The sequence below is a fragment of the Hemiscyllium ocellatum genome, chromosome 3 (assembly GCF_020745735.1).
Source record: "Hemiscyllium ocellatum isolate sHemOce1 chromosome 3, sHemOce1.pat.X.cur, whole genome shotgun sequence".
NCBI classification, from domain to species: domain Eukaryota; kingdom Metazoa; phylum Chordata; class Chondrichthyes; order Orectolobiformes; family Hemiscylliidae; genus Hemiscyllium; species Hemiscyllium ocellatum.
In genome coordinates, this window is record NC_083403.1 from 69,533,174 (window position 1) to 69,547,135 (window position 13,962).

General features: G+C 39.2%; 1 protein-coding gene across 2 annotated transcripts in view; it reads right to left on the minus strand.

Annotated features, from left to right (window-relative positions):
• Window positions 1-13,962, minus strand: part of cep85l (centrosomal protein 85, like) — a 289,277-nt gene that overhangs the window by 199,128 nt on the left and 76,187 nt on the right. The window lies entirely within an intron of this gene.

Genomic DNA, 13,962 nt, shown 5'->3' on the forward strand with positions numbered 1-13,962 from the left:
TTTACTAAATTGAAAAATCAAATTTGCAAAACAGGCAATGACTTTTTCTTATTTCTATCTCAACAGTAGAATATGAATGAATGCAGCAAAAGTGAATATGAAATCTTATTGTTAAAGAAGTAAGCAATTTTCTTAGGCTTCAACGACACTGCAACATTTAGGAGCATAGTTCCCTGGGCATTGCTGAGCACTCATAGCTTTTCCCCTTCTGCTTATTATTTGGGATTGCATCTGAATGGAGAGGTATAGCAGACACTATGGGTAGGGCTTATGCCACTGAGGCAGGTAGTTCAAGTTGGGAAACTTCCTGATTTGGAAATGCCTGCTCGTTTAAAAGGGTCCCATTCAATTTAATTGTCATTCAAATGAAGCAGCAGCAGTATAGTCAGGAGTACTGACACCAGAAGCAAGTCCTAAGCAAATGTCAAGGTGACTGGTTAGACAGCCCACATGTCAATCAAAGGAGTATAGTGATGGTGTTCTTTTACCTCTCAGTGACAAGTTTTCTTTTCAGTTTTAAAGAACAAAGAATTTAAAATAATTTTGATCATGACAGTTAAACAGGCCTCATCCTCCTTTCAAGAGTATTTACTTTTACTGTATTGATTTATCCTTCTCACTCTGCAGTTTAAGGTTGCTGAATTAGCCAAAATAGCATCTGTTTGAACTCAATCCTAATTTCAAGAGAGTCCTTTAGATTAGATTAGATTACTTACGGTGTAGAAACAGGCCCTTCGGCCCAACAAGTCCACACCGACCCGCTGAAGCGCAACCCACTCATACCCCTACATTTACCCCTTACCTAACACTACGGACAATTTAGCATGGCCAATTCACCTGACCCAATTCACCTGAGTCGGGAACTGAACCCGGGTCTCAGGCGCTGTGAGGCAGCAGTGCTAACCACTGTGCCACCGTGCCACCCACGGTGAGTCCTGCTGAGTTTCAGTTTCCCATCTATGTGATTCAACACCTATGCCCTTTCTGCAGCTGACAACAATGGAATCTGTCAGAAATGGTTATGTGAACGATTGTATCCAAGTCCTGCTCTTCATTATTAAAGCTCTGCACTCTCTGCAGAGTCTTCCTAACTGAAAATCCAGCCCATTATTTGTCCAATGAATAAGGGATACCCTGGATATTTAAATCCCCTGATCCTTAAATTGAAATCTCACCAGGCCTAAGGCAGTGAGAGTTAAAATAACACCATTTGCTGAATTTCTTTGGCTAACAGACAAGCTTTCTCCCAGCCCCCTTCAGCTTTTGGCTCGGAGCTGTTTCTGTGGTCAGCAGTCCTGTGGGCCTTTTAGCTAGTGGATGGGGCCCAGATTCAGAACATCTGTCCCCCCTTCTAGAAGGTCAAACTTTTACCAGCCATAGAAATGCTACATCAATAGCTTATTCTTTAGTAACCTATTTAAACTATCAAACTATTAACTGGGAATCCACTACTGGGATTAGGTTGTGGAAAGCAGGAAAGCATGACAAAATTATATAATTATGGCTATTGGGGTAATGTTATCCAACAAATATTGTACCTGCTAGAACACATACTTTTTTCAAATCCCATTGACATGGACAGACTATTTGGCAACAATAAGGGGCTGGGGATTTATGTACCTTCACCAGCTGAGTTTTTCTTTTACTTACCTCATACTGATACAGGGAGGCTGTTCTTTTCACTTTTTTTAAAAAAGGGTTGGAGATTAAACAAAAACTTTGCAGATTAACAGTCCACAGAATTAATTTGCCCTTCGTGTACATTTATGACCACTTCAGAAACTAGTAACTCCCACCTCCAAATGACCCCACTGAGTTCAGGTTCCTCATGTGAGAATCACACATGTACAGCAGTTAGAACCAATTAATAGAGTTACTTTTAGATTTAGATAAAAGTATCAAAATATTTGAAGAAATTCAGACTAAGGACAACAATTGTAGGTATTGAGTTCAGCAGCTATCAGATCAGCCCAAAGACCAAGATAGAAAATAAACATGAAAGAGCAACATACTTTTTAATTATTTAAGAGCTAGAGGACCACTAAGTATTGCATATGGCCAGTGAATGATTCCTCAAATCATACTTAAACATAGGCAGCCAGGATGGCAAGGGTTTTACAAGGGTTTTTAAAATCTGTAACACTCATATTTGAACAAAAAATCTCCAGAGCTCCTAGGTCACAACAGAAAGCATTCTTTCTGTCCAAACACTAGTTATAGGTGACAGGCTGACTGACCTTCTTTTGAACAGTCTGCGTAAAGATCCCTCCTGCACTTGAAGTGGACGAAAGACTCCATCAGTAAATCACATAATATTATGAATCAGCTCATAAATACAGGTATACGATCTTGCTACCACACCCGATAAGTAAAAACATACAATTGCATTAACCAGAAATGCCATCAGGATATTGATATAATTTGCAGGTAGTTCAAGATATACTAGACATAAAAATAAGGCACTTGTTAGTACTCAGCTTGAGTACTGTGTACAGTTTTGGGCCCCACATTATTAGAAAGGATATGAACACATTGGAGAGAGCAAACATTAAATACAAGAATGGTTCCAGGAATCAGAAGCTTCATTGCTGTGGTTAGATTGATGATATTTTGACTGTTCTCCCTGGTGAGAAGACAGTTGAGAGGAAATCTGAAAGAATTTACAAAATCAGGAGAGGGCTAGATAGAGTCAATAGGGAGAAATTGTTCACACTCGTAAAAGTAACGGGAGCCAGAGGGCAAACTTTTAATGCTTGTCTTGCCGGCAGATTCAACTGAGGTATTCAAAAGGACATCAGGTGATATTATTTGGATAAAAATGATGAGCAAAGGTTTGGGGAACAAAACATGGAGGTGGGAAATGATGCTCATGTAATGAGCCAGTGCATGCATAACAGACTTTTTCTGCGTCTTATGATTTCGTGTGTCTGTGACAACCTGGAGTATTATCAGGTCTTCCATAAAAACAGGAAGCACTGGAAGAACTCAGCAGGTCTGGCAGCATATGCTGAGAGAGCAAAAAAGAGCCAATGTTTCAAATCGAATACTGTATACCTCTTCTTTGGAACAGTCACAAGATCAGATTGCACTTGAAACATTGGTTTTATTTCTCCCTCCACAGATACTGCCAGACTGACTGAGTTTCTCGTGTACTTTCACTTTTTCCTCAACATTTCTAACAGTTTGCTCTTATACTGGATCTACACACATTGATCGATTGAGGTTTCACTCCTGAGGCAGCTGCACAAAGTGAGAAAATTTCTTGACTCCTAAAACCTACTTGGTGAGAAAAAGCTTCAAATGGCCACATATTATCTAAAAGACTACATAGATACCGGGGTATTATTTTATTGAATAAAGCGGGGACTAGAGTGCTAGTCACTTAGAGTCAGAGATATACGGCACGGAAACAGACCCTTTGGTCCAAACCCGCTGAACAATTCAGAGGCTACCGCAGCATTGAGACAGACTGGTCAAGTGTTATCTTGGTATCTCAAACATCTTCCAGGTACAATAAAAGCAGTTGGCCCTATAGGCCTTAATCCCTTCCCATCCTTTGCATACACACATTCTTCACAGCACATCTTGCTTCATGCACCCTCTCTTATACTCACCCTATGGCCTTAATATTGCCCTTGCCATCAATGCTCCTGTACCCATCTCAAGGCCATTCACACCATCTTTGCTAACCTATGCCAGCCATCTACCCACCACCTCAGCCCTACACCAACACATGGCAGCCCCTGGCAAACCCATTTTTCATAACTCCTTTTAGCTAATATACAGAGACTCTCTGAAAATCTAGGTCAAAGTTCTCAGAATTTATTTCCAAATAATGTATAACTTATGCAAAGCTTTGAGGCATTCTGGCATATTAAAGTCAAGAAATGCACATTGGGAAAGGTTAATTGATCTGCAGCACAGGCATTGAACTATTTTATCAGCTATGGTTTCAAATTTCTAAACTCCACAAGTTTTACTTGCAAATCTGTGTTAGAACAATTATGTGCAAAACATTTGGCAAAATTCTTAAATACTTCATTTATGAAAGATATGACAGGCAAAAATTATAAAATTATATGACAGGCATGAAATTTCCAAATCTAAAATGTTAAAAACTACAAAATCTTGTTTCATTATGGTTATACTTTGTAATAGTTTCACAATCAAATAATGGGATTCTGTCTTTTGCTTCTTAAAATTTGGATGACAGACCAAATGTTCAATCAAGAATTTCAATGTTCAATCTTCATATTTGTGAATCAATGTAATGATGCAAAAATACGACAGATATTCCAGGCGGCAAATCAGAATTCCAGGACACAAAATTATTGGTTTATTTCTTTTCCAACTGTTGCTTATTTAACCTGGAATCAATAAAGGTAATATCAAGAAATGTGATGTCAGTGTTTCAGATAAAAAGTATTCTTACATTGCTTATATTTCCAAAGGGAGATCGCACTCCAATATTTATCAAGCCATTGCCACAAAATCAATACGCCTGACATGGCAATCCCATTTAAATCTAGGGAACCCATTAACACACTGAACAGACTGATGAGCACATTATTTCAAGAACATTAAGTTAGTGTCTAGAATGAAAAAGTGTGTTGAGAAAAGGTACACAAAAAATAACCATTACACACATCAGAGAAAGATGTTTGGTGATTCCCTTTGCCTTGCTCTGACACATTCAGGAATTCATCATATTACTGAATAAAGCGGGGACTAGAGTGCTATTCGCTTAGAGTCATAGAGATGTACAGCATGGAAACAGACCCTTTGGTCCAACCCATCCATGCCAACCAGATATTCCAACACAATCTAGTCCCACTTGCCAACACCCAGCCCATATCCCTCCAAACCCTTCCTATTCATATACCCATCCAAATGCCTTTTAAATGTTGCAATTGTACCAGCCTCCACTATTTCTCCTGGCAGCTCATTCCATACACGTACTACCCTCTGTGTAAAAAAAGTTGCCCCGTAGGTCTCTTTTATATCTTTCCTTGCTCACCCTAAACCTATGCCCTCTAGTTCTGGACTCCCCCCACCCCAGGGAAAAGACTTTGTCTATTTATTCTATCCATTCCCCTCATGACTTTATAAACCTCTATGAGGTCATCCCTCAGCCTCCGACACCCCACAGAAAACAACCCCAGCCAATTCAGCCTCTTCCTATAGCTCAAATCCTCCAATCCTGGCAACATCCTTGTACATCTTTTCTGAACCCTTTCAAATTTCACAACCTCCTTCTGATAGGAAGGAGACCAGAATTGCACACAATATTCCAAAAGTTGCCTAAGCAATGTCTTGTACAGTCACAACATGATCTCGCAACAAAATCTGTTTCACAGTACCAACAGGATGTTGAAAGACAAAGATGTAGTTAGACCTGCAATACCGTACCCTTCAGTCTGTTGGTCAACAGGATGCCTCTGCACAAACAAGCCTCTGCCTCTTTTGCAAAGACACACAGTCAAGTCTGTCTTAAAGCATTGACAGAGTTTGATAACGTAAAACCTGGAGAGAGTTAACAATCCCTCAAATGCCCATGTGTCCACAGTAAGATAATCAGTTCAGGAAGCCGAGCAGCAAAAGTAATGACTCTGAAAATAAAGCAATAATAAGCTATTGAAGTAATATTGAAATAATTTAAATAAAATCCAAATAAGTGCTGGAACTAATTAAAAACATTTTGACAGACCTCTAGAAAGGTGCAAATGCAGATCCCTGACTGAGAATCTCTGACATTGAAGGGGTCAATTATGTTTTGTTAACAACAAGTTTACGTCTCGAATGGGCATGAAGGAGATAGTGCTAATCATCCACATGTTTGATAAGAGTAAATTGTATCACCCATCCATAAGTAGATGCCAGCCAAATAAACTGACAGTACAGATGGACTCTGTGGATGGACTGAGGGAGACAGTGTACATGGGATCAGAGAACCTGATCTCATGTCTAGGCAATGGCAGGAGAGGAAAAGGACGTTTTTCAGACTCGCAAAATGTGATGAATGGGGGCAGTTCAGCAGTTAGCACTGATGCCTAACAGCACCAGGGACCTGGGTTCAATTCTACCCTCACCACTGTCTGTGTGGAGTTTGCACATCCTCCACTGTCTGTGTGGAGTTTCCACATTGTGTTCCGGTTTCCTCCCACAGTCCCAAGATGTGCAGGCTAGGTGGATTGGCCATGCTAAATTGCTGCACAGTATCGAGGGATGTGCAGGCTAGATGGATTAGCCAATGGGAAGTACAGAGATAAGGTGGGGGAGGTGGTCTGGGTGGGATGCTCTTTGGAGGGTTGGTATGGCCTCCATGGGCCATATGACCTGCTTCTACACTGTAGGGATTCTTTTAAAAAATGGTGCGCTGTGTTTATAATTTAAAAAGTCATTATCATGGAATTGAGGCAGCTGTTTCAAAAATTGATGATGATATTGGATTGAAAATGAACATTTGTATGAAAGGTATCAGAACCACCAAGATATTTCTGCAGAATAGGTTAATATAAGAAGAACAAAAATGTAAATTCATTATGGACCCAAGACCAGAGAAAAAAAACAACTTAAAAGATATGAGAGTTTACAATGAATAAGGAAGCAAGAAGGATTCTTGGTTCACAATTATTAAGGTAACTTGAAGCAACAGCTAAAACAGGCAAGGCCATAACAATGTCACCCGTTAACACCCGTTCTAATTTAAACTCCAGCAAACTTTTAAATTCACCTGAAAGGACAGGTGGTGCCTTAATTCAACATTTTATTCTAACAGTATCTAGCACTAAAGCCTTCCTGACCTCTATCCAGCCCATAGATGGGCTCCCCAGTGACTACTGCAGTTGCAGCTCCAATGCCACTTGTGACAGGTTAACCTCACTCCTTGGAGAAAGTGAGGACTGCACATGGCAGAGATCAGAGTTGAGAGTGTGATGCTGAAAATGCACAGCAGGTCAGGCAGCATCCGAGGAGCAGGAGAATCGACTTTTCGGGCAATGCCTTTTATTTCTCGATGAAGGGCTCATGCCCGAAACATCGATTCTCCTGTTCCCCGGATGCTGCCAGACCTGCTGTGCTTTTCCAGCAAAACACTCTCGACATAAAAGGATATTGCTTGAAAAATAGTATTATTAAAAGGCATAGATAGTCTACAAATAATATAATCCAATTAGCTGCCTTTTATGGAAGATCTGGACAGTAGGTAAGGAAAAAATGGTGAAACGTTTGTGATTGAGTGTACACAAATTTTAAGTAATTAGCAAAAGAAATAGTGGAAACATTAGGAGAAACTTCATATTGTTGAAAAGAGAGACAGGATGCCAAAGTTTCCCATCATGCACTCAGCAAACACAGGAATGCCAATCTTCAAACAAACAATCAAGTCAATTTGCACGAAGGAGAAAAATGTGCTGATTGGTTGGCAAGGCAACTCAACTCTCTTTGGCCAAAGCATTGCAACGAAGAAAGCAAAAAGGGTATTATAATCTTTCCAAACTCAGGGTAATAAAAGTTACAACACTTACATCACTTCTAACTATCATAAATAAATCGTGTTAAATTGGTTTATCATCCTAAATTGGTAACTACTAGCATATTCACAATTGTCCAGTGACAATTGCCCAATCATGAAATCACATCAAACAGTAGCTATTTTGTTCTGGGCTTTGCAAGAGCAGGATGATTAAGTACAGACTGTAATTCCGCTGATCACAATCAACTGATGTTAAATGGAACTGCCATTTCTGATAGCATCAGTTTCATAACCATTGACCAGAAACTAAACGGGACTAGCTATTTAAATTCTGCAGCTGTAAGTGTAGTTTGGTTTAGTTAACTCACCTCCACCTTCTCAAAGCCTGTCCACCAATTAGAAGGCATGAGTTAGATGTGATGGAATACTCTCCATTAGTCTGCATAAGTACAGTTCCCGCAACAACACTCAAAACCTTGATACCATCCAAGTCAGTTCAGCTCACTTGATTGGCACCTTATATTTTGCCTTCAACATTCACTTCCTTCACCGCTAATGTACAGTGGCAGCTGTGTGTGCAATCTACAAGATGCAATGCAGCAGCTCACCAGGGATCCTTCAACTGCACCATCCAAACCCATGACCTCCACCACCTAGAAGGACAAGTGCAGCAGATGCGAGGCGATATCACTACCACAGGTTCCCCTCCAAGCCACACACCATCCTGACTCGTAAATATATTGCCAATTCTTCACTGTTGCTGAGTCAACATGCTGAGATTCCCTTCCAAACAGCACTGTCCCTTCATCTAAAAGGTTGAAGCATTTCAGGAAGGCAGCTCATCACCATCTCCAGGTCAATTAGGAATTAAATATAAATGCTGGTCTAGCTAATGACGTATACAACCAAAAACTAATAAACAAAGCAAAAAAATGATGTTTGATTTGATCAGCTAATTATTGTGACAAATGACTAACATGCCTAGTATTACACCAGCAGTGAAATTTATGTGTGATATTGCTCAATTCTGTCAGAGGTAGATCATCTTTTTGGACAACATCCTTTTAAAGGAATACTACTTGCAAAGTCACTGCAGAGAAGGTGCATTGTAGTTTGCCTTTCCAGTGTAATTTTAGGTAGATCAGACACTTTTCGGGTCTTGCCTTTATCAAGCAGCGAGTGGTTAAGATCTGGAACACGCTATATCGGGATGTTGTGGAAGGAGCTTCAAATTGTGGCAGTCAAGAGGGATTTAGATTATTATCACTTAAGAAGAAATGTGCAGAGTTACCAGAAGATAAGGGAATGGTACTACATTAATTGCTTATTCAGAAAGATACAGAACAGTCTGTACTGGAACAGATTCTGAACTTGTGAGATATGTGGTCCTTATAATTCTGGTTTGTGAATTTCAAATTGTAACTACCCCACTGTTGACAATTCTGCCTCCAACCTAGGCTACAAGCTCTGGAATATCCTTGTTACACCTCTCCACCTCAATTTCCTCCATTAACAAACTCCCTAAAACATATATCTCCGACAAAACTTACGCCTGAAGAAATAATGTCCCCTTATGTGACTCGGGATCAACCTTTGCTTTATTGCACTCCTATGGAGTGTCTTGGGATATTTCAGTACATTAAAAGACACAATGTCAACATCCATAATATTAAAAAAAAACACAAATAAACTGCATATGTTAGAAATCTGAAACAAAAACAGAAAATGCTGGAGAAACTCAATAGGCCCTGGCAGGATATGCAGAGAGAAACAGAGTCTAGTGAACTTTCATAAGAACTGTCGCTGCAATCTAAACATCCATTTGTACTTTGCTGTTGCACGACAGGAGTTGTTTTCTTTCAATGGAGAGATTAAAACATCTCTTTTGCCTATTTATTAAGATGGAAAAGATCTCATGACATTCTTATCCGAGTTGGCTGTGACCAAAGCAGATTAATTGGTCAGTTATTTTTGAGAAAAGCATTTGTACATTATAAACTCAGACTTGCCATAATCACGTAATCGCTGATGTATTTACTTTCAGCTTAAGTAGTAGCCATTAAACCTAATCACATGAACTGTGTTGTCAGAAGGGTGCAGCTGAAATTGTGAGGATTTTCAGAGCTGCAAGAGAATCAGGTACTCACAATAGCAAGAAATAAAATCAATACTGCATTGGACAATGTTAAATCACTGAGTGAGTTAGAATGGATGTGAAATTTTCTATTCCTGGCCCTTTGAAATTTAAAGGCAATATAAGCCAAAATTCAGACTACTGCTGGTTTCATTGCCAAAATTACAAAGAAGTTTCAGAATTAATTTCCAAAATTTAGCAAGAGCCCTGAGCAATGCCGTTACCAGTGCTGGGAAAAGAAGCTACAAGTTGTATCACAATTCAGACCTCACTGAGCAATAATGTGTCACTCAGACACCACTACATTTTTTACCACAGAAAAAAAAAATCTGACCCAATGGCTTAAAGTGGGTTGGTGTTACCTAAGAATGTGAAAATTACTAGATAAAAGCAGTTATTTTCTTCCAGTTAAGTAATGGGTAGTTGGTTCATGGTTGAACTTTAAAAAAAACACTAATTTTATTTGCAATGTAAATGAAATCACTCCACTGAATCTAGGATTTTGACACCAGTGCGAAGAGGAGAAAATATACCAAGGTTATTTAGTTACAAAGGAAATTTAATTCTGAAAAGAAATATGCTTGGATGCACTATGTTATTTTTAGCAATATGTTACTGCAGTCTGATTGGAGTCAAAGAAACAGCTAAAATAGCTCACTAGCGATGTACGACAGCATAGTAAGCTCTGGCACTGTGCGTATATGTCATAGAGCATCCAATTAATCAGCACTATGTTAGCAGATAAACCACGTTCACATGTGTGCCCTGTTTGTCTTGTTAATCAAGAACATCGGAAGACACAAATATATTTGATCATGTACTCCAAATATAGTTAAAAGTAAATGTATCCACAATTGTATCAACGTGTACTTAAAAACATATTTAATCTTTCTCCCCCATAAGAAAATTTAATGACGGTAGTCTGTATGCATAATGCTATGCTTTTAGTTCCACACTGAACTTTGTATATTTACAATTTTCCCACATTTAAAACGTACTCATCAGTTTTCCTGAAGAACACAAATTATACAAAGCATGGCAACTGATTGTTACCTCAACTGTTTGAAAATAACGGTACAATGAATCACAACTGTTATAATCAAGTTTGTTAGCAATGGCCTGTTGTCGCAAGCAAGTTACGTTTATCAACAACCAAAGAACTGCAGATATTGGAAATCTGAAACAAAAGCAGAAATAGCTAAAGAAACTCAACAGGCCCGGCAGCATCTATGGAGACAAAGCAGAGTCAATGTTTCAGGCCCAGGGACCCTTCTTCAGAACTCTGAAAGGGACTGGATCTGAAATGTTGACTCTGCTTTGTCTCCATAGATGCTGACAGACCTGCTGAGTTTCTTCAGTTATTTCTGTTTTTGATTAAGTTATGTTGATGATGTCCAGATCTGTTGTGTTTGGTGTTTAATGCACTAAAGCACTAAAACAGTGTTCAACATACTATCATTCAATAGATTACACTATGTTTAATACATTGCTTCCCGCTTGGTCAATGATGAATCTTTGAATGAATTTGAGAATGAAAATAATTATGCATACAAATGACAAACACAACCATATCATATTAGACCTTGATGATGTGGGGTCCTTATTTATTCTAGAATGAACCATGTCTTTCTTGAGTATCAAATTAACACAACATAGATGTGGATTATGTCCATTTGGGATTATATCTTGAGCACAGTGGGGAAAAGTCCAATGTTATTTCCTAACTTGGAAAATGACTGGACAAATGATAGAGCAGCAATGCATGAAGATCAAGCCTGACACTTTATTCAGCTTTGACAGTCCAGGATAAAATGTCTTAAAATGTAAATAATTTTGTAAATCCACTTGTTATATTCGAGAATCAATGCCATTGAATACCTATGTAGCTTAAAACATTTAAATCTCCATATTGTAGGTATTCTTAAATGGTTATTAAAAATCAGAGATGTCTGTATGAAATGCTTTCTTTTTTGGTCATTCAAAACATTAGTTTTACCTTTAATTTCATTACTATTTAGCTACAGTACACATTGGGTAACAACTCACTTTTCTGGATTTGCTTACATAAGAGCAGTTAATAGAGTAGATTCCCTTCAGTATGGGAACAGGCCTTCAGCCCAACAAGTCCACACTGACCCTCCAAAGAGTAACCTACTCAGACCATTTGCCTACCATATACTTATTCCTGAGTAATAAAACCATGGGCAATTTAGCATGGCTAATTCACCTAACCTACACACCTTTGGATTGTGGGAGGAAACCCATGCAGACACAGGGTGAACTTGCAAAGTCCACACAGACAGTTGTCCAACAGAGGATTCAAACCCGGGTTTCTGGTGCTGTAAGGCAGCAGTGCTAACTACTGAGCCACCGTACCACCCTATACTTCAATATACTCCTAAATATTATGCTCCTTTGTGTAATATTGAGACACACATAATATGTAACAGCATTTTGTAAAGGCTATTATGAGGAATTAATTAGCTTCTTTATATTGCCTGCTGGAAACAGAATGCTTATAGTGGTACAGAAACTGATATTGAAGGGAAGCATAATCATGTGTGTATGTTGTATGTTGGAGAGGATTGCAAGTGGGGTACATGTGAAGTGCATAGTGTGTTTGTTATGTGTGGGGTATGTTGGTTGTGTGTGCAGGGTGTGTGTATGGTGTGTTTGTTATGTGTGCACAAGTATGGTGTGTGAGAGAGCAAGTGTTTGCGCATGTGTGTGTATGTATGGTGTGTGTGAGCATGAGTGCATACACATGTATGAGTATTGCGTGTGTGCATATATGGTATGTGTGTGAGCATGTATGTGTGTGTCATGTGGGTTTGTTATGTGTGCACGTGTTCAATGGTACCATCGCCTTCTGAGCAAGAAAGCATGTCAGATCGCAAGTCAACCAGCTTAAGATCTGTCCAATGAACTTTCAGACCGTTTGGCATTGCTTGTGGAATTCCAAACAACAACAGAAATTGCTGGGAAAACTCAGCAGGTCTGGCAGCATCTGTGCAGAGAAAGCAGAGTTAACATTTCAGCTCCAGTGACATTTTTTCAGAACGTTCTGCTTTCTCTCCACAGATGCTGCCAGATCTGCTGAGTCTTCCTAGCAATTTCTGTTGTTATTTCTGATTTCCTGCATATGCAGTTCTTTGGGGTTTTTTTTATTGCCAGTGCAATCCCACCTCCCTAGAAGCTGTTGATCATTCTGAGGTCAGCACCTTTTGGGTCCGAAAGACCATCAGCTGAGGCCTGGTATTAAATAGATTCAATGGTGAAAAAGTAACTGGTTCTCTTTTATTTCTCACAGGATGGAAGTAATAGAGAGAAAGCATTCAAGAGAGTGCGTGGCTTTCAGAAGCAACCCTCTTGCCCCCCCACCCCCACATTCTGTGACTCTAATTGCTCCTAGATTAGGGAAAATTGAGATGATTTCGCCACCCACTATCTCCATACAACCTGGTAGGCAGATTAGTTCCCTGTAGGAAACCAGTCGCATTTCTTGTCTGTCAGAAAGGCAACAATTAAGAGCCTTGACGGGTTCAGGCCCTTAAGCAGACATTAAGTGACTACATAAGGGCCTTAATTATTGGTGAATTGAGAAAGTCTCCAAGGAACCTTCATTGTCAGCACTTAATTACTGAGGTGGCAAGAAGGGGGCTAGTATCTCTCCAGGGCCAACTCACTGAATTGTTTTGACTTTTTACCAACCCCAGGAAAGGTAAATTCCACCCTAACAAGCTATACATAGTGTTGGATTATCCATCCTGTCATATCCGTTGCAAAGAAATTGACCTATACCTCCTGAGCAAACAGTGTACTGTTCCCAAGTGACACCTGTGTTATGAACAGAATTATTTATGTACAAAAACATGATCATGAGTAGATGGACAGAGCACATAACATACCACTCCACCATAGGGAGGACAACAAATCCATACCAACATAGCCAGAAGTGAAAACCAATGTTAATTTATGAGTGGCAAAAGAAATCCAACCCCTCCAGTGTTTGTTGTGAATGGACAACATGGACATTTCATTCTGTGTAAATGGCTATATAACACCATTCTGCCAAAGTGGCTATTTATAAATGTTACTCAAGCAAAATATATTAGTGTATTTTTAGCACTGTGGTTCCTTTACTGTAACATACCAAAGCAAGAGTTACAGGGGCTCAAATTAAACAAAGTTAAATTAACTTATACTGTAATCAAAACCACTTAAATTAGTGCCCACAACTGCATTTTTCAAATCAGTAATATTTTCAAATTAACATGTTGCTTTTCATTTGCTGGCTGGAAAAAGCGAGGGTAATTTGTCAAGATATTCCATCATCATCTGAATATCATCTATT